The sequence below is a fragment of the Manis javanica genome, chromosome X (assembly GCF_040802235.1).
Source record: "Manis javanica isolate MJ-LG chromosome X, MJ_LKY, whole genome shotgun sequence".
NCBI classification, from domain to species: Eukaryota; Metazoa; Chordata; class Mammalia; order Pholidota; family Manidae; genus Manis; species Manis javanica.
This window is the reverse complement of record NC_133174.1, coordinates 8,815,444-8,838,229: the sequence shown is the minus strand read 5'-3', so window position 1 is coordinate 8,838,229 and position 22,786 is coordinate 8,815,444. Positions and strand designations below refer to the sequence as shown.

The 22,786-nt window shown below is 42.7% G+C and overlaps 1 long non-coding RNA gene across 1 annotated transcript in view; it reads left to right on the top strand.

Moving 5' to 3' along the window:
• The window catches only part of LOC140847311 (uncharacterized), a 29,891-nt gene extending 9,313 nt beyond the window's left edge, over positions 1 to 20,578 (top strand). The window contains exons 2-3 of the long non-coding RNA XR_012127260.1: positions 17,470 to 17,598; positions 20,543 to 20,578. This is a non-coding gene — a long non-coding RNA (uncharacterized lncRNA). The remainder of the gene's footprint in view (positions 1 to 17,469; positions 17,599 to 20,542) is intronic.
• Positions 20,579 to 22,786: the final 2,208 nt, after the last annotated feature.

Sequence of the window (22,786 nt, the reverse complement as noted above, 5' to 3'; positions counted from 1 at the left end):
TCAAAAGAAATGTAGTTGCCATTTTCTCCCTCAACAAAGATAAAAAACCAATTCAAACGCGTGAGCCCATGGTCTAAGAGGTGGAGAATGACTCTTCCCAGGAGGAATCAGTGCTCCACCACAGTCCTGGGCATGCTCTGCTTGGAAAGCAGTAGGAGTGTTTTATGGATAGAAATTAGTACAGCTGTTGAAGAAATGTCAAGCTGATTAGAGCATAATCATCATGAAAACATAGTCAAAATGTGGTGGAATGAGCCAAAAAGAAATAAGAAGAGAAGAGAAACAAGGGTAGCCCCAACAAAAGAATTGCCACACTTTCCAAAATAAATGTGTCATCTCCTTGACAATTAAATCCCAAGGCCTTTTCTTCTCCAATGAGCACAGTATTGGTGAAAAACTAATTCATATATTTGAATAATTTGTGCATATCTTCCTAGAGCTCTCTAATAGAATGTGAATTTCCTCTGCAATGAATACTTCTTTACTGTATTCTCATGAAATAAAAGTGCAAGTGGTGTTTAGCCTCCATTTCAGTACATGTCAGACATTCCTGCTAAGCCTCAACCACTCTCTGATAGGTGCTATGCCCATTCCTACCTGCAGGGGTCATCCTATTTTACCCTGTCCTTTGTACTAATGTAACGTGAGATAAATGATGAGAAAAGGACCAACACTCTGTGAACACCCACGCTTCTGAGTGGGGCCTCAATTCTGATTTGCTTTTTTGGGGGGGGTTCTTCTGATTTTCAATTTGAGCTTTGGCCTATTGTCACTCTTTAGATAAATGCACATCATAATACCCCTGGGCTATACTAATACCTATGACTTCTTTAGACTGGCTGCATGTGAGGCGAGAAAAGAGCAGAGGGGAACAATGCTCACATCTGATCTTACAACACCTTCAGTTATCAGCAGACTTTGTGAGCTTCACAGATGCTTAAGGCTATCTCCTGGGACATGCGAGATCCCCTTCAGCGTTTCCCTGCTGGTCTACTCTGTTCTGAGTTCTCCTGACTACAGGACACATCTTATTTCTCCCTTAGACCTTGGACATTTCATGGTATACCTCGTCTCTCCCTCCGTCCCTCTATCCCTTTCTCTGTCTCCCTCTCTTTTGTCTCATGGCCTCTCTCCCTCGTGGTCCACGGGAAACACTGCTGCTTGCCTGTGTTACATCCACAGACGGCAAACTCAGGACATCCAAACACAGAAGCCCTCTCCTGGCTCTGGAAACGAGGTCGTTTCTCAGGCCTCCCTGGACCCTCTTTTGCGTTTCTTGGGCAGGAGTCTGACTTCAGTCCTCGGGCTTCTGAAGCTTTCTCGGGCAAGAATCGGGCTCCAGTCCAGGGATCTCCCAGCAGCAGGAAATACATGTCAAAGTCTTATCGGCTCTTTTCCTTCCCAGCCTCCTGACTAGGAGGGAACTAGAATGTAGCCCCTGCCCACCCCGCTCCGAAGGGAGTCCAGCAGCAGCCCTCCCAGAGTAGCTTCTTCAGCAATCTCCTTTACAAAGTCCCTCTCTGATACCTTTGTATAGGCTCGAGGTGGCAGAGGGGTCCAGGAGTTCTGGAACAAGATCTTGAACTCATTTTCCTTAAAATCACTTATGATGATGTGGCTGACTCATTTTGGACTTTCATGTCTATTATAATTTCTTGTCTGGCCTGAAATTTCAATCTTAACAAAGTTATACATGCAAAATTCCATCATCCAAAGACAGTCACTGAAATTATTTGGATGTATATCCTTTTGTATATTTAAATTATATTTTTCTTAGCAAAAATGAGATGATTTTGTAACCTGAACTTCTTTCAATTAACACTATATTCTGACTCTCTACATCAACATTTTTAACAGCTCAACGCTATTCCATTCTATGGAAGCTAGCATTATTTAATCAATTCCTTCTTGACATAGATTGAGGCTGTTTCTGCTTTCTATTATGATAAATGATCCTGTGAAAGACATCTGTCTTTATACACTTACATCCTTCAATTATTTAACTAATATTTATTGAGCACCTATTACAAAAGAGTCCTATGATTTCCTTGGGATAAATTTCTAGATGTGGAATAGCGGAGTCAAGATGTATGTATACTTTAAAGCACTTGATATGTTTTTCCAAACTGTCCTGCAGATAAATGTGCATTTGTATATGTGTGTATGTGCATGTGAAACAGAGAGTGTTTTTAGTCTCTAGAGAAGAAAATGATTTCTTTTTTGGAAACTACTTCACCATCTGGGGAATTAATGTAATACAATTAACATCCGTCATAAATGTATTTATTTAGCTCCAACAAATTGTTCCCCTTTGGTCTTTTCCAGTTTTCCAGTCTTCTAGTTTTTCCCTGTCTTTCAAACTTTTGAAAGGTACTGATTGGATATTTTGTAGAATGTCCTTCATTTGGGGCTTGTCTGATGTTTCTAACAATCATACCGAAATTACACATTTCAGGCAAGAATGCATCATATCAGGGGGCTCATGATATCAAAATGTCTCATTACTGGTGATGTTTGCCTTGATCTCCCGGGAATGCCATTTTAATGTTGTAGAAGGAGAACGCAAATAGTATTATAGGGCACCAACTATATACTAGGCACATTGCCTGTATTCTTTCTGTAATCCTCCTAAAGACTGTGCAAAATAAGTCTCATTATCCTCAGTTTACTGAAGCTCTTCAAAGTTACGTTGCTCACCCAAAGTCAGAAAAGATCTGTTTGACCCCAAAGCCAGGGCTTTGGCCAGCACAGGAGAAGCATTTCTTCAACATGGGAGACTGTTAGCAGCAATCCAAGCACATGCAGGTAAGAGTTGCTACTCTTCTAGCGTTTGAACCTTAGTTTTGTTTTCTTCAAGGTAGAGGTCTGTGGAGTCACATTTTCCAAAATAGTCTTTTATTATTGATTAACAATCAAATATTTAGTGATGAAAATGTATGGAAAATTCCTCCATCTTATCCCAAATCACAGTGCCTTTGATCTTTCCTCTGCGAGATTTGTGATGTGATTTTGTTTGGGGTTATTATAATATAGAAGCCAACAGACAAGAGCAAAGTAATTTCCTAAATTGAAAACTGTAAGGTGTTTTTTGTCACTCAGTCGCACGTAGGCATTCCTCGCATCAAATTGATCGAAAGTCAGTGATTTATTTCTCTGTTCAGGTAGTTTGTTTTCCAGGAAAGAAGCACGATACCGATACGGCACTTGCCATTTTGGATAATTAATGCCTGTGCCCCTGTGACTGTCCCTGCGCTACCATTTAAAGGGTTAACACTTCAAGCTGATCTGATCTGATGACTGAATGTGAAAGAAGAAACAAAAAAGGAAGCCCTGAAGAGAAGCAAAATAAGATAATGTGTGGAAAGTGTTGAGCATGGTCCCTGGTACCCAGTGAGCACTCCATAAATTTTGGCTCTTCTTGCTGCTGCTGAAGCTGTCCTAGGTGTCACTGTGGTTTGACCCAGGGAAGAGAATATGTGGCTGGCTCATCCCTTGCTCCATGAGGCAAAAGATCAGACGGCTCTAAAATTAGAAAGGAAGATGGCTGGTCTCTGGCCAGTTTGGCAGCAGTTTGTCTTCTCGGTGTTCTTGTGCTAGTCCATTGCCATATAATCTGAAAGCGCCATTACAAACCCATTTGGGAGCAAGGCTTGGAGCTGAATCAAGGCAATGGAGCAAGGCAGTGAGTCAGTTGACTCAGTTCAGCCACTTTTGCAGTTGCTTCCTTTTGAGCTTCCCATCTGAGAAAGTGGCTTTAGCGTTTAAGTCACCACACTGGCCTGGCCGTGGGGCGCTTTCTCAACGTCTGCGCTATTGGTATGTGGAGCCTGGCACTCTGTTGCCGTGGTGGCAGGGGGCATACATCGCAGGCTGTGTAGCAGCACCCGTGGCCTCGACCCACGAGATGCCATTAGCAGCCCCATCCCAAGCGTAATAAAAATGTCTCCAGACATTTCCAAGTGAATCCTGAGGGGCAAAGTCACTCCTGTTGGGAAGCACTGCTAAGAGCTAAGGACTAATTCCATAGTCAAGATAAGTGGTCATAGATTCCAACTGGAAGCATTTGGGGGATAGGAAACAATATTTATTGAGCAATAAGTGTTTTGACAGATACTACCTCATGCATTTTATGCAATTTTCACAACAGGTCTGTGGCTTAGTTCAGGAGTCAAGGGAGGGAAGTGGGAGTGGTCTCCTCACCATTACATCTAATGTCCTACTCACAGAATGCTTGGTTTTGAACCAGTTACATAGCTTCTGCTGGTTTTGAGGGCTCAGTTCTGAGCAAAGGACATAGGCATGATAGATTTTATTCCCCACTCATGCACAGGCCAATGGAGGCTCACAGGAACCAGGTGACTTTGTTTTCCCAGTTGCCCACATAACTGCTCTGTGGCAGCATGGCGATTGGACAGCAAAGCTCATGCTCATCCTATTATGTGTACATGATTCTCAGTTCAAATAGGGGAGGCTCAGCCTCGCATGCAGTTTCGTCTGCCCAGGTAGGGGAAAATTACATTTGCCAACTACAAATGGTTATTAAGCTATTATCTTTCACAAAAAACCCCACCAGTCTCTATTCCACTTCATGAAGCTGAGGCTGGGCCTCCGTTATACTGCATTTCTCCTTCACCAGTTAGCTTCCTATCTGGGCTTGGCAATGGGGGGCACTAGAGCAAGACTGGCAAAGCAGGCAGAGAGGAGAGGGAGTTCTTCCTGGAAGCTAGCTGTGCCTGATCCAGTGATCCGGTGTCGGCCACTGCTGAGGGCCTAAACTGCTAACGGCAGAAACCATCACTAAGTTTCCAATATAGCAATATTCTTCCAGGGGACCAACCAACCATGTGGTGTCACGTTAAGTGCACAGGATCCCTTTTGTCACCCGCACAATAGTGTTCTCTCTTCACTTGAGCAGACATGTTTTCTGGATATTGATTGCCTTTCCTGCCGATAACGCCTCTGCCAGCACTACCATCTGTGGGCACAGGGAATGCTTTATTCACCATAATCATGTCCCACAAATCATTGCTTCTGACCAAAAGGTAAGTTCACAGCAAGAGAGAGAGAGAGAGAGAGAGAGAGAGAGAGAGAAAGAGAGAGAGAGACGATGACTGCATGCCCATGGAACGCACTGATCCTACCACATACTCCATCACCCAGAAGCAGCTGGTCTAAGAGAGGGAAGGAAAGCCTGACAATGTTTAGTTATGACCAGTTGAGAGAGAAATAAGACAAGAAAGATTGGGAACTAGTTCACAGGATGTAGAATATTCTTTGATTCAGCAACCAATATTTATGTCTAGCTACCATAGGCAGAAATCAGGGGCCCAGGAATCAAGGGATGGAAGTGGGAGTGGTCTCCTTACCATTGCATCTAATGTCCTACTCACAGAATGTTTGATTGTAAACCGGTTACATGGGTTTTGCTGGTTTGGAGGGCTTGGTTCTGAGCAAGGAACATAGGCATGATTTCATTGAATTGCTAGTTGAGACTGGCACTGGCCCTTTGGGACTCCTGATGCGCCTGAATCCAAAGGCAAAGAAGGGTGAAGATATGTCCTGGTGGAGATTGATCCAGATCACCGGTGGGAAATTGAGTCACTGCTACTCAATGGGGTCAGAGTAGATTATGTCTGGAATCCAAAGGATTCTCTGGGAACCATGCTGGTATTTTCTACATCCAAGAGTAAAAGTTCATGGTAACAGCAACCCCCCACAAAAAAATAAAACAACCAATATACAGGCAGACCCACCCAACCAAGCAAAAGAATAGCAACCAGCTGGCTCAGGGAAAGAGGGATGTGGAATGGCTATTAGAGAAAGAAGTTACAGGTATCAGTGATGGCACTGTGAACATTTATGGTTACAAAAATGAAGTCTTCAGTTATATTTTATTTCTTGCCTCCTACTGTGCGTATAAGTGTATATATGCACATATGTGTATGTCTGTAATACTAATTCCTTTCTTTCTCTCATCTCATTTTCCCTTATTATTTTATATAAGTATTGTTGATGGCAGTTAACTTCAAAATTTAGTCTTTTTTTTTACTTCGAAGCAATTTCAGACTCACGCAGAAATTGCCAAAATTGTCATAATTTAGCCTTTAGCTTACAGAAAATTCAAATGTGATTATGACTAAACTCAAGAAAGTATAAAATTTTCTAGAAAGAGAAATAGTGACTGCCAACCAGAGATAACTACCATGATAGCCGGGGGCTTTGTCTTTCCCCTTTTTGAAGAGAAGATGAGAGCATCCCTGTTTAGCCAAAGGAGAGTTGTATATTGTCAGGCAGATAGTAAGTTTGTTACTTTGGTTGAGTGAAAATGTAAAGTCTGTGTAAAAGAATGTGCGTGGATCTCGAGGGACCACAGGTCTGGATTCTGTCAGTTGTCAGAACACTGACAACTCGAATCTACCCTTCTGTACTCTGCTTTAGGACTGGATCTTCACACACTACTATACATTTCTCCTTGGCCAGCTGGCTTCCTGTGAATTTCAGATGGTAAGGGGAGCTAGACAGAGTAAAAGACTGGAGGAGAGAAAAAGAGAATACCCTTCTCCTTGCTCTTTCTCTGAGTGGCACCTCAGCAGCGATAGAGTGTTATCCCAGCAAAGGCAGCTCGTTCCAGCTTCCAGCTTCTTCTCCATCCCCAAACCAGCTTTACCATGGTACCTCGGAGGTACTAGAAGCAGTCAGATAGGGTCCTTCGTTGGTGCTCTGGGCCCTAGGTCCACAGAGCCTCTCTTCCAAGCTTCTTTTTTTTTTTTTTTGACAGCTTTATTGGGAGATAATTCACATACCATTAAATTCGCTCATTTAAAGTATACCGTTCAGTCATTCTTAGTGTATCCAGAGTTGTGCAACCATCACCAGAAGCTAATTTAAGAACATTTTCGCCATCCCCCAAAGAAGCCCAGCACCCATTAGTAGTTCCTTTCCACCCCGGCTCCAGCCCTAAGCAACCATTAGTCTCCTTACTGTCTCTATGGATTTGCCTATTTTGCGCATGTCATGTTAAGTGAAATTGGACAACTTAGGGCCTTTATGTCTGGCTTCTTGCTCTTAGCGTATTTTTTTTAATTCATTCGTGTTGTAGCATGTACTTCATTCCTATGGCTGAATAGTCTAGTGCATGGATAAATCCCATTTTGTTTAGCCATTCATCAGCTGATGGATATTTGGGTTGTTTCTACTTTTTGGCTATGATGAATAGTTCTTTTGTGAGCACTTTTATACAAGTTTTGGGTAGACTTATGTTTCCATTTCTCTTGGCTATACACACAAAAGTAGAATTACTGGGTTATATGACATTTTCTAATCTCTTAATTCTGATCATCTCTATCTCTTTATTTTACTCCCAAAACCCCAAGAGTAGCAGCCGCTTCCTACAGTTTTAATCACTAGATGATCTCAGTGTTGCCTTTTTGAGCTTTCTAACCTCCAGTGACCATAGGATCAACTCTCTGCATTGTTCCGTAGTTGATGTACCAAGATAGTTTCTGTTTTTCTGACTTGATCTTGGATAATTTAATCATATGAATCATATGAAGCAGTTTGTCCAAGGACTTTGAGCAAGGAGTAGAAATCTCTTTAAACTTCAGCAGATCAGATAGAAATAATTCCACACAACGAAGGCTGTTAAACATCAGCATATATCCTGTTTGTAACAGGATTTAATTGGAATCCACTGAATGAGTGGCCATCCTGAGATAATATTTTAAGCATCTGTCTGAAATGGTTTAAGAGCAATACCAGTTAAATCCTGGAGGAAAATCTATTCCTTCTTCACTCATCATTCATGTAATAGTTATTTATTGATCACTTAATTTGTGTCAAGCACTATTCTCGGTGCTGGTAATATAGTTGTGAATAAAATAGACAAAAATCTTAATAGTCACACAGTTTATATTTTAGTGGAAGAGAGATGGTGAACAAGTAAGTATAAATAGAAATGTCAGGCAATGAATGGTGATATGAGAAATTTAAAGATTGTACATAGAATAGGGAGGGCTGGGTTTGGGAGTACATTTTGAAATGGCTGGTCAGGAAAGACTTCATTGTAAAGTTAACCTCTTAACATAAAACTCCCAGAGGAAGTGAAGGCAAAAGCATGGGGATACCTGGGGGAAGGAGTGTTCCAGGCAGAGGAAACAGCCAGCCTGCCCTCTTGAGGCCTTGGGTTGGGAGGATGCCAAGGGACAGGAAGGAGGCCAATCTGGCTGGACTTGAATGCTAGAGAGGCAATGAAGGATCCGTCCTGTAGGGCTTTATATGCCATTGTAAGGACTTTGGCTTTTACCAAGAGTGTGACAGGAAGCCAGGAGAAGGATTTTAACAAAGGAATGACATGACTTACCATTTTAGAAAGAGAACTCTGGCTTTTGTATTGAGAATCGATTATGGTAGCGCAGTTAGGAAGCAATAATCCAAACAGAGACTGAAGAGAAGCAGTAGGGAAATGAGTAGTTGGATTGGGGATTCACTGACAGAGTGTAACCGGTTCCACCATAGGTCGTCAGGAAGGTTCTTCTGCATACAGTCAGTCTGGGAATGTGGGAGATGGGAGAGAAGCCAAACCTGACTCCCAGAATTTTAGCCTGAGCAACTGGAAAAAAATGAATTGCCTATTACTGAAACAAGACAGACTACAGGAGGAGAGGTTTCCAGGAGAAATCGTGCATTCAGTTTGGCTTCTGCTAAGTTTGACATGTCTGCTAGACATTCAAATGGAGATGTCAGAAAGCCGGCTGGATATACAAATCTGAAGTTCAGGGCAGAATCAAAACTGGCGATATATATTGGGGAGTTCCTGATGTATACTGAATGTTTATACCATTGAAAATAATTTAGAAGATGAAGTGAGGATTTATGTAGAAAAAGGAACCAAGGACCAAGGCCTGGAAGAGCCAGAGCTTCAGAGTCCAGGAGATGAGAAAAAAGCAGTGAAAGAGACTTAGAATGAGTGGCTGTTGAGACTGGCAGAAAATCTGAAGTATGTGGTATCCTAGAAACCAAGTGAAAAAAGGTTTCAAGAGGAAAGGTGTGATTAGCATTGTGGTAAGTTCCATCCCAGAGCCTCATCATGACACTGTGGATGTATAGAAACATACATGGAGCAGCTAGAGCTCTGTTCTGGGTTTGGTGTTTGTAAGAATTTGCTACATGTATGTATGGCATACACATGCAGTAGATCATTACTCATTTCCTGTGGAGATACTATAAATATAGCAAATTCCAATGGTAATAGGAATATTTCATAGCTTATTATCATCCCATTATGGTAAAAGATTTTGGTCATTTGTCTTCAACAAGTGGTTCTACATTAAATTTTATGTTGTTTTCTCAATTATATCTTAAAGTAAAATATAAGGAAAAAAAAGTGACATGTATTATTAGTTGGTTAGCTGGGCTATCCTATCACATGGTGACCCAAAACAGCCAATGGTGTGACCCAGGTTTATTTCTCCTTCATTGAAAATCCAACCTAGATGGTCAGAGAGGCTCCCATCCACATGTCATTTGGGGATACATGTTGGTGGACACCCCACCATCTTGTAGCTGCATCCGGCCCATGCGGGTGCAACAGCAGGAGAAAGGAGACTGAACAATTGTGCGGTGCCTTTAAGGACTGGGTGTGGGAATGGCTTAGATAGCCTAAACCAAAATCCAGTGGACACAACCCAGTTCTGCAGTTTCACCTGTGAAGAAGCCAGGGAAATGAATCTCCCTGTCTGCCCAGGAAGAGGAAAAAACAGTCTGGTGAACAGATTGCCTTGACTCTGCTACAGGAGTGTGGAGAGTAAGGAAAAGAAAGGTGTCACTAAAATAAATTTCTCTGTAAGACTGCCGATTGCTTTGGTTTGGAGCTGAGCCTCGTGTATTTCTTTCAAGTGAGTTCTCTTTCTTCTTTCAAAAGAACTTGAGGAAAACTTTTGCTTCCTTTTCAAACCATGTGCCTTCAAGAGACCTAAGAAGAATTCTGACATCATTTACAAATACCTGAGCTCTTTGAGCAAAATTATTTTTCTATATAAAATATATAGACTTCTGTAAATTATTTATGGTTTTCCATGTCTTTGGACACAATCAATTACAGCCCAGCAATCAACAACATAATGAAATATAGGCTCAGAAAAGCAGGTGCTTAGAATGAATTATCTGTCTTCTGGGGGGCGAAAGTTGCTGGGAAAGTAGCAAGGGCTGCGAGGCGGAGTGTGATAGCCTGTGTGCGGTGCTAAAAGGCAAAATACTCGATGCCACCCAGCCAAGCATGCAGCACTTGGCGGGCAGGCAGAGAGTGCACTTTAACAGGAAGGCCCGGCAAACGCTCCACCAAGGGCCCAAACTCACGCTGCTGGCAGACAGAGCAAACGTCAGCGAGGAGGTAGAGAGCCTCAGCCCCAAGACCACTCGGAGATGGCAATCTAGTCTTCAGAAAGGGCAAGGCCCCAGCCATAGAGAGACCTTTGAAATGGAGAGAAAAGCAAGATGGTTTGAATTAGAAAACCAGGTTATCGGCACAGGACATGAAGTGAAAGTTCTCTGCATTGGCTACACATTAGAATCATGTGGGGGAACTTACCAGCAGACCCCCTAGACCAATTAAAACATCTAGGGTTGGGACCTAGTCGACAGGGATTTTGAAAGCTCCGTGAGTATTTCCAATGTTAAATCAAGACTGAGAACAGATGAGTAGTGGGTGATAAGCTGTCCATCTTTCATCTTCCTAACTAAAGTCAGGACTGGCTTAGAGACTGGAGGTGTGGAAATCCCACAGGAGAATAAAAAAAAGTCTCTAGGTACTAGAAGCCTTTATGTAGCTGTGCAAAAGTACATGTGTATACAACATACAATAGTCACAGATGCTGGCGCCTTACTTGGCAGTTGTGCTGTGGTCTGATAATACCTACAGAGTCACTGTAATGGAGAAGATTCCTAAGGGAAGTTACAATGGTTTCTTCCCACTTTTGACTTCAATTTGTAAATATCTAAACTACTCTATATACTTTGAAATATTGTTATTCACAAGGGGGACTAAATAGCTGAGTGCTTCTAAAAGAGGAGAAGCTTGTTGGTAAGTCAGACATTCAAGGTAAGGTAATAGAGATGACTTGGACTATAAAGCTTTGGCAGTGCTGTCTTCTTACTCAACGAGACCCGGCTGTGATCCCCTCCTCCGTAGTCACAGTTGCCAGTCCCCATTTCACCCAAGCCATGGTTCCTGGTGCCTGGAGCAACCCAGTGAGACAAAAGGAAACAGTATTACCGTCTTAAGTATTTGTAGCTGTCCCTTTTCCCCTTCTAATAGCTCTAGGGATACCATAAACACATTGCCATGGCAACTGTAGCACCATCCAAAACACAACTGGGTTTGTGAGGACTCTGCATATGAGACTATAAATAAAAATGGAATTTCACAAATGTGGCCAAGGAAGTGCAATGGCTATTGGATCTTCTTGGGTCATGTAACCTGCTTTTCCCAGAATCCTGAAAGCAGTTCATCTGTGTACGGCAATAAAGGTTATTATATCCATGACAAATTATCAGTGGTGGCCTTGAGAGGTAGTCTGTTAGGCCTTGGCACAATCTCATTTAAATAATGGTTAAGTCTTCTATGGTAATTCCTTCTTTGCATTTGTTTGTTTATTCCTCCAAGAAATATTTTTTGACCATCACTGCCAGACATACACTAGATGCCTGACATGCAGAGATGAGTAAGACACCAGTGTCCAGTTACAGATCATGTGACTCCAAACCAACAAATGTATATGGTCCTTATTTGTATATGTACACTTGCTTCCTACATTTAAAAATTAATGTATGAAAATCTGAACTTATGAAAGATAAATGAGGAAATGATGTTTCTGATTTCCAAAAAGAATTCATAAAATAATTCACCTCGGGGTTCTTTCAAATAGTGAATCACTCCAGGGCATGTAAGAGTTATTGATGATCACTTGATTAAAGGATTATAGGGAATCTAAAGCAGTGGTTCTCAAGTCCAGTTGTGCATTTGAATCACTTAGGGAGCCTTTAAAACATACAAATCCCCAGGTCCCATTTCAAACCAATTAAATAACCTCTGGAAGTTGGCATTGGGCATCAGTGTTTTAAAAGCTTCCCAGGGTTCATCTAAATGTGCATCCAGGGTTTAGAATCACTGCACTAGAGCAAGAATGAGCCAAATCCTACTGGCCACTTGCTTTTGTTAATAAAGTTTTATTGGAACACAGCCATTTACATACATATCATGAACGGCTGTTCTCATACAACAAAGGCAACGTTGAATAGTTGCAGCAACTGCAGAGTTGGGTAGTGTGACAGAGACTATGTGGCCCAGGGAGAGCTGAAAATATTTACTGTCTGGCTCTTTACAGAAAGTTTGCTGACCCCTGGTCTCAAGTGGGAAGAGACATGGAAAACTGAAAATGTTCTGCAGAAATTATCTACAGCTTTTTTTCAGGAATATAGATAAAACAGCTAGTGAAATTATTCTGACAGTCGGTGAAAAAAAATTATTCCATTTAGTAAAACTTTACTTACATGTGACTTTTCAGAAGCACACTCTTAAAAGGTTCTCCAGTTGTTAAGCCCTCAACTCTCAGCTTCAAACCCCCCCTTCCATTCTCAGCTCTGTGGTGGCAGAGCTGGGGACACTGCAAACCACATTTCAGCTTCCCCGCGGTTCTGCTAGGCTCTGCCATTTGGGGGCGCAAGAGGAACGTTCAAGCATGGAGGAGGCAAAGAATTTGCTCCTTCCTGTTTGTTTTTCTTTCTGTCCTCATCATCCTAGCAATGCTTCCTGATCCTGGCAGTGGCAATTCATTCCGAGGGCAGCCGTTGATCCCACTTTGGAATTTTGCTGACCCTCTCAGAACCAGCCTTCTGGTGTTCCCTGGCAGAGATCACTCACTGGCAAAGTCCCTTTCTTAGAGGTCTGGGTTCCAGCCCCTTGCACCCCATCTCTGAGCTCAGAGACACCAACTGCCAAGACAACCAAGCATTGCTGTGTCCCCAGAGGCCAAAGTCCCACTTCTGGGGGCCTCTTCTTCAAGCATCTAAGTTTTAATAACGTCAGCCTCTTCTTGTCTCCCTCCTCCTTTCCCGTTCTGCGGTTGTAGAGGTGACAGTACTTCCTATAGCTGTTATCTCCACAATACGTGCTTCCTTTTTGCCTTTTTCGTTTTCCAATGCCTAGGATTATTATTTATATTAAATCCTCTCTGTTACTATTACTGGTGTGGTTTCTATCTCCTATGCATGAGAGAGCTATTGTTTACTAAAGGGCTGAGGACTCAGAAATTATCACTGTACCCTGTATTCCATAAATACTAAATGCTAAATTTGAAGATATGACGCTCTCTCTAATATAATCTACCTACACGTTCATTAATAATGTCTTATTTATGCACTACATAAAATAATGGGCCTAGTCACCCTAGAATATGGCTCATGCCTTCTGAGGAAATGCCTCTTTTACTCTCCTTGGGAATTAACAAATAAGAACTCATTGCCTGTTTACAATAGTATATGCTTGGGTGCGAGCTGGTGACTCTAGGGGACATCCCACCCCAGCCTGGTCATGTCCAAAAGATGAAGGTCAGACAGACCATGAGGAGATCAGATAACTTCTATCCATTCACTGAACCAAAACTGTACCAGGTCATTTCATCCTTGTAAATAAGCTGCAAACTGGAGTTTGTTAAGATGGAGTCAGGGCCGAGAAAGGGACAAGTGAACCAGAGACAAGCTCATCTGTGGCTTCTGTTGGGTCCATGATTTGTTCTCTAACATTCATCTTTGAAGCTGATATGTATGTGCTAGTTTATTTTCATTTCTTAGTTTCCTTTTACAAAATGGGTGCTTTACTACCATTGAATACAAAGAAAACGGGGCAATTAAACACTGGATTTTTAGCATAGAGAATGGGTCAGCAGATGACAGCCCCCAGGCCAAATCTGGCTTGCCACCTGTTTTTGTAAGTAAAGTTTTACTGGAATACAGCCATGCCCGCTCATTTACATGGTGCCTATTGCTGGCACTTAAAGAGCAGATTGAGTAGTTGCAACAGAGACTGTGTGGCCCACAAAGGTGGAAATACCGACTCCCTGGCCTTTTACAGAAGATGTTTGCTGACCCCTGACAGAGGGAAGGAGCCGGTTCCTGTCATTTCAGTGCAGGATGGTGCCAGTTGTTAGGGTGCCAGCCACAGGGCCCAGGGGAAACTCTGGTTCTCAACCTTTCCCTGGCAACTGTGTGCTCAAATTAGAATGCCCTCCCAGCCCCTCTCCACCTATCAGCCCCCTCCTTAGCTCCGCAGGTCCTGTGTACCTCCTTCTGTGTCACGCAGGCTCCCCTGACTGACTCTGGCTGCAGCCCTGCCTGTCCCCTCTACTATCCATTTGTCTCCAACTGCGTCTTAGGCTGTTTTTAGAAATTGGAACTATTATTCATCCATCCCTTAAAATACTCTTGGTGAGGGCCTTGCACAGAACAGCTAATGAGTGATGATGGTTTCATTGACCAGCACCATCCAGAGGGGCCCATGAGAGCTGTCCCAGACACCAGTGCATTTGTTTACTTTAGCAGGGAGCACTTGGGCTGTCCCTGCCTGCTTTGGGGCCATCCTAAATGTCAGGAACTGCCTTCAAGTCACATCGCCAAAACAGATCTGCCCATTATTAGATAAAACACTGGACTAGATAAAAAAGGGGAGTAGGGAAGAAAGTTATTCAGCTTTGTAACCCTCATGTTCCTACATAATTCCTGGTTATTTAAGCTCAAAGGTATAGACACTACAAGAAATAAAGTGGACTGATAGATAGATGATAGACAGATGAAATTATTAAAGTTCTAAAACAGCCAAAAGACTATTTTTCTTCTCCCAAATGATTTCTGTTTTATTAAGAATTTTCTCCTTAGTAACACAATATAATCTATCTTAAGTGCTATGATTTCAGATAGCATTCATGCTGAGAGCTAAAATCAAGAACAACATACAAAAAAATGTGTTTAGTAAAACTTCATCTTCTTAAGGATTAATCAAAACAAACAATCCAGAGGAAAGAAGGAAAAAATACAATTTATGCAATTCTGTCAGTAGAGAGCGTCTTGAAATGCCAAGCAATAATCCCACCAAACGATGACCGCGAGTGACTCCTGAAAGCATTAATCCTTGCGGCTGGAGCACCACCAGTACAGTGGGCCACAGCCAGCCCTCGCTGCGCCATGCTGCTCTCTCGAGGCTTCAGTCTGTCATTTTTTCCTTCTGTAACCCACTAAGATTTGTTTTCTTCAAAAGCTTATCAACCATCTCTTGAGTCAAACTGCCCGGAGTGTGCCGATTGCCAGAGGTTCAATGCTTTGTGAAAACAAATATAGGCAGGGGCCTCTATGATTCTTTTTTCTACAAGCTCAACTAAATACCAGAGTGATAGAAAAGCAAGAGAATAAGAGGTGAAGGCATTGGTAGTAATTTTTAAAATAAGATGTCCTTCTTTGTCTTAAAAGTCATTTTTCCTGGTCCAAGTAGTGCTTGGGTTGTAATAAGCCTTTCAGTAAGTATTTAGCCTGCAAATTAAGTAATGTTCAAACATGGTTGTGTGTGTGCATACAAATATACTTAGATAAATATCACTCAGCTTGTGTTCAAGAGAACTATAGGGCCAGGGTTACAGTCAGCAGAGTATTTGCTCCCCTCTATACCGTGATATAAGGAAATAGAAGATGTCTCAAAAATTTCTCTATAAATGCCGTCATGAGAGGTCCATCAGATGGTCACCTCCATGAAGTCAGGGACCATACAATGTCTTGCTCACCAGTCTACTCACAGGCAGTGGCATAGTCCCTGGCATCAAGAGCCTCAACCCTTTGTTGTAGAAATGAATGGGAAGCACTGCCCTCTACAGGCAAATGGCCTTGGGACATCAACCCATCCGAATCTTAGCCCTTCACGATGGGTGAGCTTTTCAGATGACGGGTATTCCAAAATGACCTATCTGCTCCTCATTAAAAGGCAGGAAAGGAAAGGGCTATAGAGTTTCTGAGGACACCTATACACCTGTCCTCCTTGCTGTTAAGGGGTACTATATCATTATCTTCTTTTGGAGATTTTTTTTTTCAGGAAAAATGTAGGTGAACAAGCCCTAAAAAAATGAGGCAGCCCAATGGGGTGGGTGACATTTTTTACTGGTGACAGCCCCAAAGACAGACAAAGGCAGCATGCTGCTGTGATCCCTATGAATGTGACCCAGACTTGAAATGAGAAGCTCCAAATGCCTGCTTCTAGTCTCCCATCTCAGTGAGCTAAAAGAAAAGAGCAGGCAGGGAGGGGGTCATTCCAAAGCTCTGTACTAAGTTCCCTTGCTGTTTGGGAGCTACACAGTTTTACAATCTGTGTTCCTTCAAGGAATGGTTGGTCATACAAAATGGTCTTCAGTCATGGGGACTAAAGAAATGTTTCTGATAAACTTAATCTAGTCAAAATGCAGGCACCATTTATCACACATAAAATATGAAAGAGGAATATGTGTGTATCATTTTACCTTTGGAGGCTCTGGCTTCAGCACAAAAGTTAACACTCCCCAGCTTCTGGTCCTCACCCTTGACTGCACGTTGGAAGCACCTGGGAAGCACCCACAGAGTTTCTGATGTGGTTGGTCTGGAGTGTGGCATGAGCATCAAGATTTTTCAAAGCTCCCAGATGATTCCATTATACAGCCAAGTAGGGAGACCAGTCATCCCAGTTTGCCCAGAACTGAGGGGGTTTCCTGGGATACAAGACCAGGGCAGACTTGGTCAAGTTGGTCACCCTAAGCCCTGATCCAAGGGGTGTGTGTCTGATGGGGTTTGATGAGGGGAAGGAAGGCGAGCAGCACATGGGCTTTACCAATGGCAAGGCTGGCTACAGAGCCAACTACCTACATAGAATCACGGAAGGTGTCTAAAATAGATTTGTGTCCGATGGCATGCTCGGAATTTTATCAAGTATGATTTCTTGGAAGGGCCAATACTTTTCATATTTCCTTCTTCCTCTGACTTTCACGAGTATGACCCTGTTCCTGAATGTATGCTCTCTTCCCTTAATTAAACAAAAATCTTCCATACCAACTGGATTCCCTCCCATTGGCCTGTGCTTTGGGAAGGTGAGCCCTTTCCTTTCCAGGGGGTCCGTGGTAATTGAAAGTTGCCAATATTTCAGTCAGAGAGATTCCATTTTATCACTTCCTTACAAGTCTGTCTAATCTAGTTTTGACAGACTTCAAGGGCACTTAGTTAGTGATGGTGACCCCTCACCCAGATTGCTGTCTTTGGGGGAGTCACCGAGTAAGAGGTGCATGCTCTCTCTCTTTGGGAATCTCCTAGGAAAGACTGACAGAGAAGTGTCAGTAATGAAAATCAAAATCTCATCACTTAATGTCATCACCAAAGATTATTCCTTTTTAATGCTATAAATAATGATTTCAGGGGACATACAAAAGCAAGAGACTGATCCCAACTCAACCCCAAAATAGCAAAACTATGGGGGCTGCAGAAGATTGAGGACAGAAGGAAGCTCCAGGCCAAGACAGGTCTCCTCTGACCATTTGCCAAGAGGTAAGCTTTGCTGCCAAACAGGGCCCTTTCCCAGCCACCAAGTGTAGACATGTTCAGAGCACGTCTCCACCACATGAAGCAATCCTTCACTACCATTCAAGCAGCTTTCGTTGATACTTGTAGGTAAGAAAAATAAGCCCTCCCATGTTATAAGGTTGCTCTTTTCCGAGCTGGAATCTTCGTTCCTATGAGTATTCCTTCTCGGACTCATTTTGTGATCTGTTCATCCTGGCACTTCCCTGCAAGCCTACTTCTGGGCTTCTAGGCTGGGAAGACTGCCTCTAAAATAGTAAAATAAGACGAGAGCATTGGGCCTGCCTCTTGTGAGATTAAGCACATCTTCGGGAATGAACAGTGCTGAGCTAGTGACAGGGGTTAGCTGCCGTGTCCTGTATGCTGTCTCCAGCTGATAATGGCACAGCTTTATATACGGCAAGATAGACACTCAACCCATGTTCCTTGGCTCATCTACGATACCATTTGACTCTATAGAAAACTGCCCGAGTGCGTCTGAAGTTACTTACTGAGTGTGCTGAACCTGTACCAGCCTCCTGGGCTGCTTCTCACACCACATGTCACAGAGTCACATCACTTTGCACAGCAACCAAAGAAAGGGATGGCTTCCCACCATGTATGCTCTTACATTGCCTTATAGCATGGCAAGGTGACTTTTAAACTGACCCTGCTCGTGTGTAAGATAAAGAAGTTTTGTAAGTTTGAAGGTTGTATATTACTTTATCTTCAGGCCCATAGCTTCAGAAAATGATTGATGCAGAATAGGGAAGGTGGGGGGTCTTTAAGTTGTGGCCAGCATCTGTGTGGGGTAAATTCTGTCATACCTGAACAGAGGGTATTTCCTAGATCATGAATCAGAGCAGGGGGCTGGTGTAAACTGGGCTCCAGGGGAGAGAAGTGGCATTAGCTTGGCAGCCTGGCAGTACCACTGAGCATCACTGCCTGTGTTAACGTGGAAGAGCCCCCAGGACAGCGAGAGGATGAGAAAAATTAAAAGAAAGAGATACAAATAATAAAGAAACAGAAGAGAGAATCTAATTAAAATAGAGTAGCTAAAGAGATGACTTCCATTGCATTAAGGATATTTTTAGAAGCACCATGCTAGCATTTTGTCCCTGAAAACACCCACTGCTCTCACCAATATATTAAAAATCTCTAGGTGCCTTCTCAGGATTGGACATTGGCCAATTCTCGCCTGCTCTTGCTTAAAAAGGAGCAGGATGTTCTGTATCTGCTATTTGTAATCTTGATTTTCTTTTCATCCTTTCCTTAGTGCCTAGGCTGGGATTTGTGATGTCCCCATTGTTGTCTAGGTAGGCCCCAATTTTGTTATTTTTCCCCCTTTTATTCTTATTTTTATTTCTAGGCCACCGAAAACACAGAATTCAGCCCATTAACACAATGAAAAGTACACATGTATGTTGGCTGGGAAGAATCCAAATCTGATTATGCTAGTTCTTCATGAAGAACATTTTATGAAGGAATAGAACCTGTAATTAAGTGTTCTTCCCACTTACAGCGATTTAATTTTTTTTTTAAGTTATTGATTTTTTGAAACTATTAGAAGGTGCCTAGGCTGCTGATTCCAGGCTACTGCTGACAGACCATTCTCTCATGGAGTATAATTTTCCATTTCCCCCAGTACAATGAAACCCTTTATTAAATGCTTTCTCACTGTGGATAAATTGGTTTATGGTTGAAGCAAGCAGGAACTTATAATCCCTTGCTGCTGTTTGCTTACCCTTCAATTCAGATTCTGCCAACACTACACAGATTTATCTCTTTAGCTTTGAAAGGACTTTGGATTTTGGGTGATTCTATTTCACAGGTTGAAGTAGGCTCAACAAAGAGATTGTGCCAACCAAGTGGAGTTTGGAAGGCCTGAATAACCTCAGTTTGCTCAGGATTATGCATAAATCAAGCCAGATGAGAATGGAAGAAATATTAGCACTGGACTGCTTGAGTGTCCTTACGACATGGCAGTTGGTTTTATCCACAGCAAGTGATCATAGAGGGAAGTTGAGGTGGAAGCTGCCATGCCATTTATGACCTAGTCTCAGAAATCACACGCCATCACTTGGCCGTAAATTCTGTAAGAAGTAAGTCACTAGGTCAACCCATGTTCATGGGGATGGGAAGTAAGTTCCATCTCTTGAGAAGAGGATATCAAAGAATTTGTGGCATATTTTAAAGCCACCACTCTTGTTTTTCCCTCTATCCAAATTCCTCTGTCTATAAATATTCAAATATCTTTCTCCTCTACTTCATTCAAGTCTTGGCTCAAATGTCACCATGATAAAGAGGTCTTTCTTGACTGCCCCTAAATAGTATTCAAGTCCTTCTCTACACTATTTCCTTGGTTTACTTTTCTTCAAAGCATTCTGTTATCACCTGATATTATTCATCTGCCTATATTCATCTGTCTCCTTATAGTCAGCATCCTCCACTAAAAGGAAACTCTATGAGGGCGAGATATTTTGTGTCTTATTCATCATTGTATCTCCAGTGCCTAGAACACAGTAATTGCTCAACAAATACTCATTATTGAATGGATAAATGCATTCATGTCCTCATTCAGCAAACATTAGTTGAAGATTAACTATTTTCAAAAATACACCATGACATAGGGAAAGAGGTTTATACTGGGAGACAGGATGAAAAGATTATTAAAATAAGTTCTCAACCTTCTAGGTGTTCAAGTAACGTTTTCCAAAATGAGTTATCCAGAGTATCAATCAGTATTGCTCAAAGAAAGGGTTCTATAGTTAATGAGAAATATTAATCTAAACAAAGTTAATTTTTTATTACTGTACAACTTCTCAAAGCTTTTAATATGCTAACATACCATGTAAATCCACAAAAGGAGAAGTTTAATATAGTAGACTTCCAAAAATTATTTGATCATGAAATTTTCTTTCGTTGAATCCAGATGCAAGAGTTAACCTTGAAACGATGAGAGGAATTCTTGAGACAAAAATGGTGAGTTACCTTGAAATATAAATTTGGGGCAGTGAGAAGGACATAATGACCTGGAAGAGGGGGAATAGAAAGGTTTGCTGAATCTTCCGGCTTCTACAAAATGTAAGAGACAAGCTCACCTGCTCAGGGGGAGGGAGACAGGACTGAGACTGAGGACTTGCAGGGTGGAGAAAATGTCTGCCAGAGCACAAGAGGAAATGCTGGTGAAGGAACAGCAGAGCCATCACCAGGGCCAAGCAGAGGCCACAGCGGATGGATTGGGAGCAGTCCCAGCCATTCCATTTTCATGACTTTTTCTTCCAGTGACCACTGCACATGAATGCAGAAAACAAATGAAAATGGAACCCAGGAGCTTAAATTGACCTGACCAAGTCCACATAAGTTCAAGGAGAAAGGACATTCTAAAGATCAAGAAGGAAGCGTTGAAAGGGTGCACCCAGAGTGCAAATTGGTAAAAGGACAAGCAAGGTCCAGATCATTAATGACAAAGAAAGAAAGAGGAGAGAAGAAACACCAGCATGAAGTTGGAGAATCGGTGAGAGAGAGTTAGGCATGCGGCTGATACAGATGTGAGGAGGTACAGTGTAGATTCAAGGTCATACATATGGGCTGTTCTGATGGATGGGGAGATTCCAATTGGGAGTACACTCAGAAATGTCTGGAATGGAAGGAAAGTAAAGGTGCCCAAAGGAGCAGTTACACATTTCCTTGGTTACTCAGACACCCATCTGACGTCCTTCAAGTACAGGAACCCCGTCTCTGCATCTTTGAGTCCTTGGCTTGGAGCTCCGTGCCTTTGACATAGTGGGCCATCAAAATACATGATGGGTGAGTGGATGAAAGGCTGTGTGGATGAACAGGTAACGAGGCAGTTATCAAAGCTGTCCAGGGTGCTGACAGGACAGTGGTGGCAGGGTACACAGGGCCATGAGCAAACCGGACTGATGGATGCATCTGGGCCTGTCCATGTTGTGAAGTCTTCATTTAGGGAGCCTGGTAGAAAAGCTTAGAGTTATCTTCATAACCCTGCATTCTGGATGCTGGCATCTGGACTTAACAGACTGGCTTCCGGACGGCACTCTGGCCTGTGACCCCAGCCTTGGCTTTCTCCATCCCTGTTCTCCTTCCCGTGGGGACCTCCGTGACTTGTGATGAAACTAGAGCCTTAAGAATGCCTCTGGGCTCTTGGCTGCCCCAAGCCCTCACCAAGGCTGGCAACTCCTCCATTATGGCCAAAGAAAAGGTGAAATCAGAGAAAGGGGCATGCTTAGTAGCAGGGACAGGGAAACCACGAATTAGGGTATCTCACACAGCACATACCAAGTTTCAAACTCCCAGTATTACTAACCATGAGTGAAACTTCATGCCAGGAGGAAGTCAAGCGAGCACTTGTCAGCCTTTGGTGGGTGTAAGGATTATGTGAATACCCTACCTTCAGGAGCCTGGTCATCTGCCTCTTAACAAGCACCCTAAGTGACTGGCATGCAGGTAGTCTCAGATATTTTGAGAAATGCCTCTCTAAGCTTTCTGCCAATGAGTTTCAGCATTGAAGAGGCTTACGGACAGCAATCTGGCCCAGAAGAAGGGACTTGTCATAAAGCTCAGTTAGCATAGCAAGAACCCGGGGTTTATTCTGGGATAGTAGGCTTTTTGGAGGAGGCAGATATGGAATCCAGCCTCACCTTGAGGTGCCTATGAGTTTACCACTGCTCTGCAACCTAGCTTGGTGACACAAGTAATGACTACCGCTGAGGGGCGCTTTGGGGAAGGGCTGAGGGAGTCTTCTCCATTGATGACAGAGGGCAGGTGGCACGAAGCTTTATATGATCTGGGACATAGCTGCTCTACAGAATAGCAGCTCCTGGCACTTGCAAAATGTATTTAGCATCAGATAAAATGAACTGTATAAATGCAGAGTAGTATTAATTGAGAGCACTTTATTATGAACACCAAGAGAAAATTATCCAAACTGTTATTGACACAAAATGTTACGTAAAAAGCAGAAATCTCCAACTCTTTCCCAAAGAATCTGCTTTGCTATTATTCTCTGGGCTCTAGCGGTGCAGGAGGACAGAAAGTGCCTGTGGGCACATTCACCAGCTGTTAAGAATCCACACCAGGGCCCTGTCCAGCCCTTACATTTCATTTTTCCCAGAAGCTCATAAAGCACCTTGGCTGACCCTTCTCCATCACC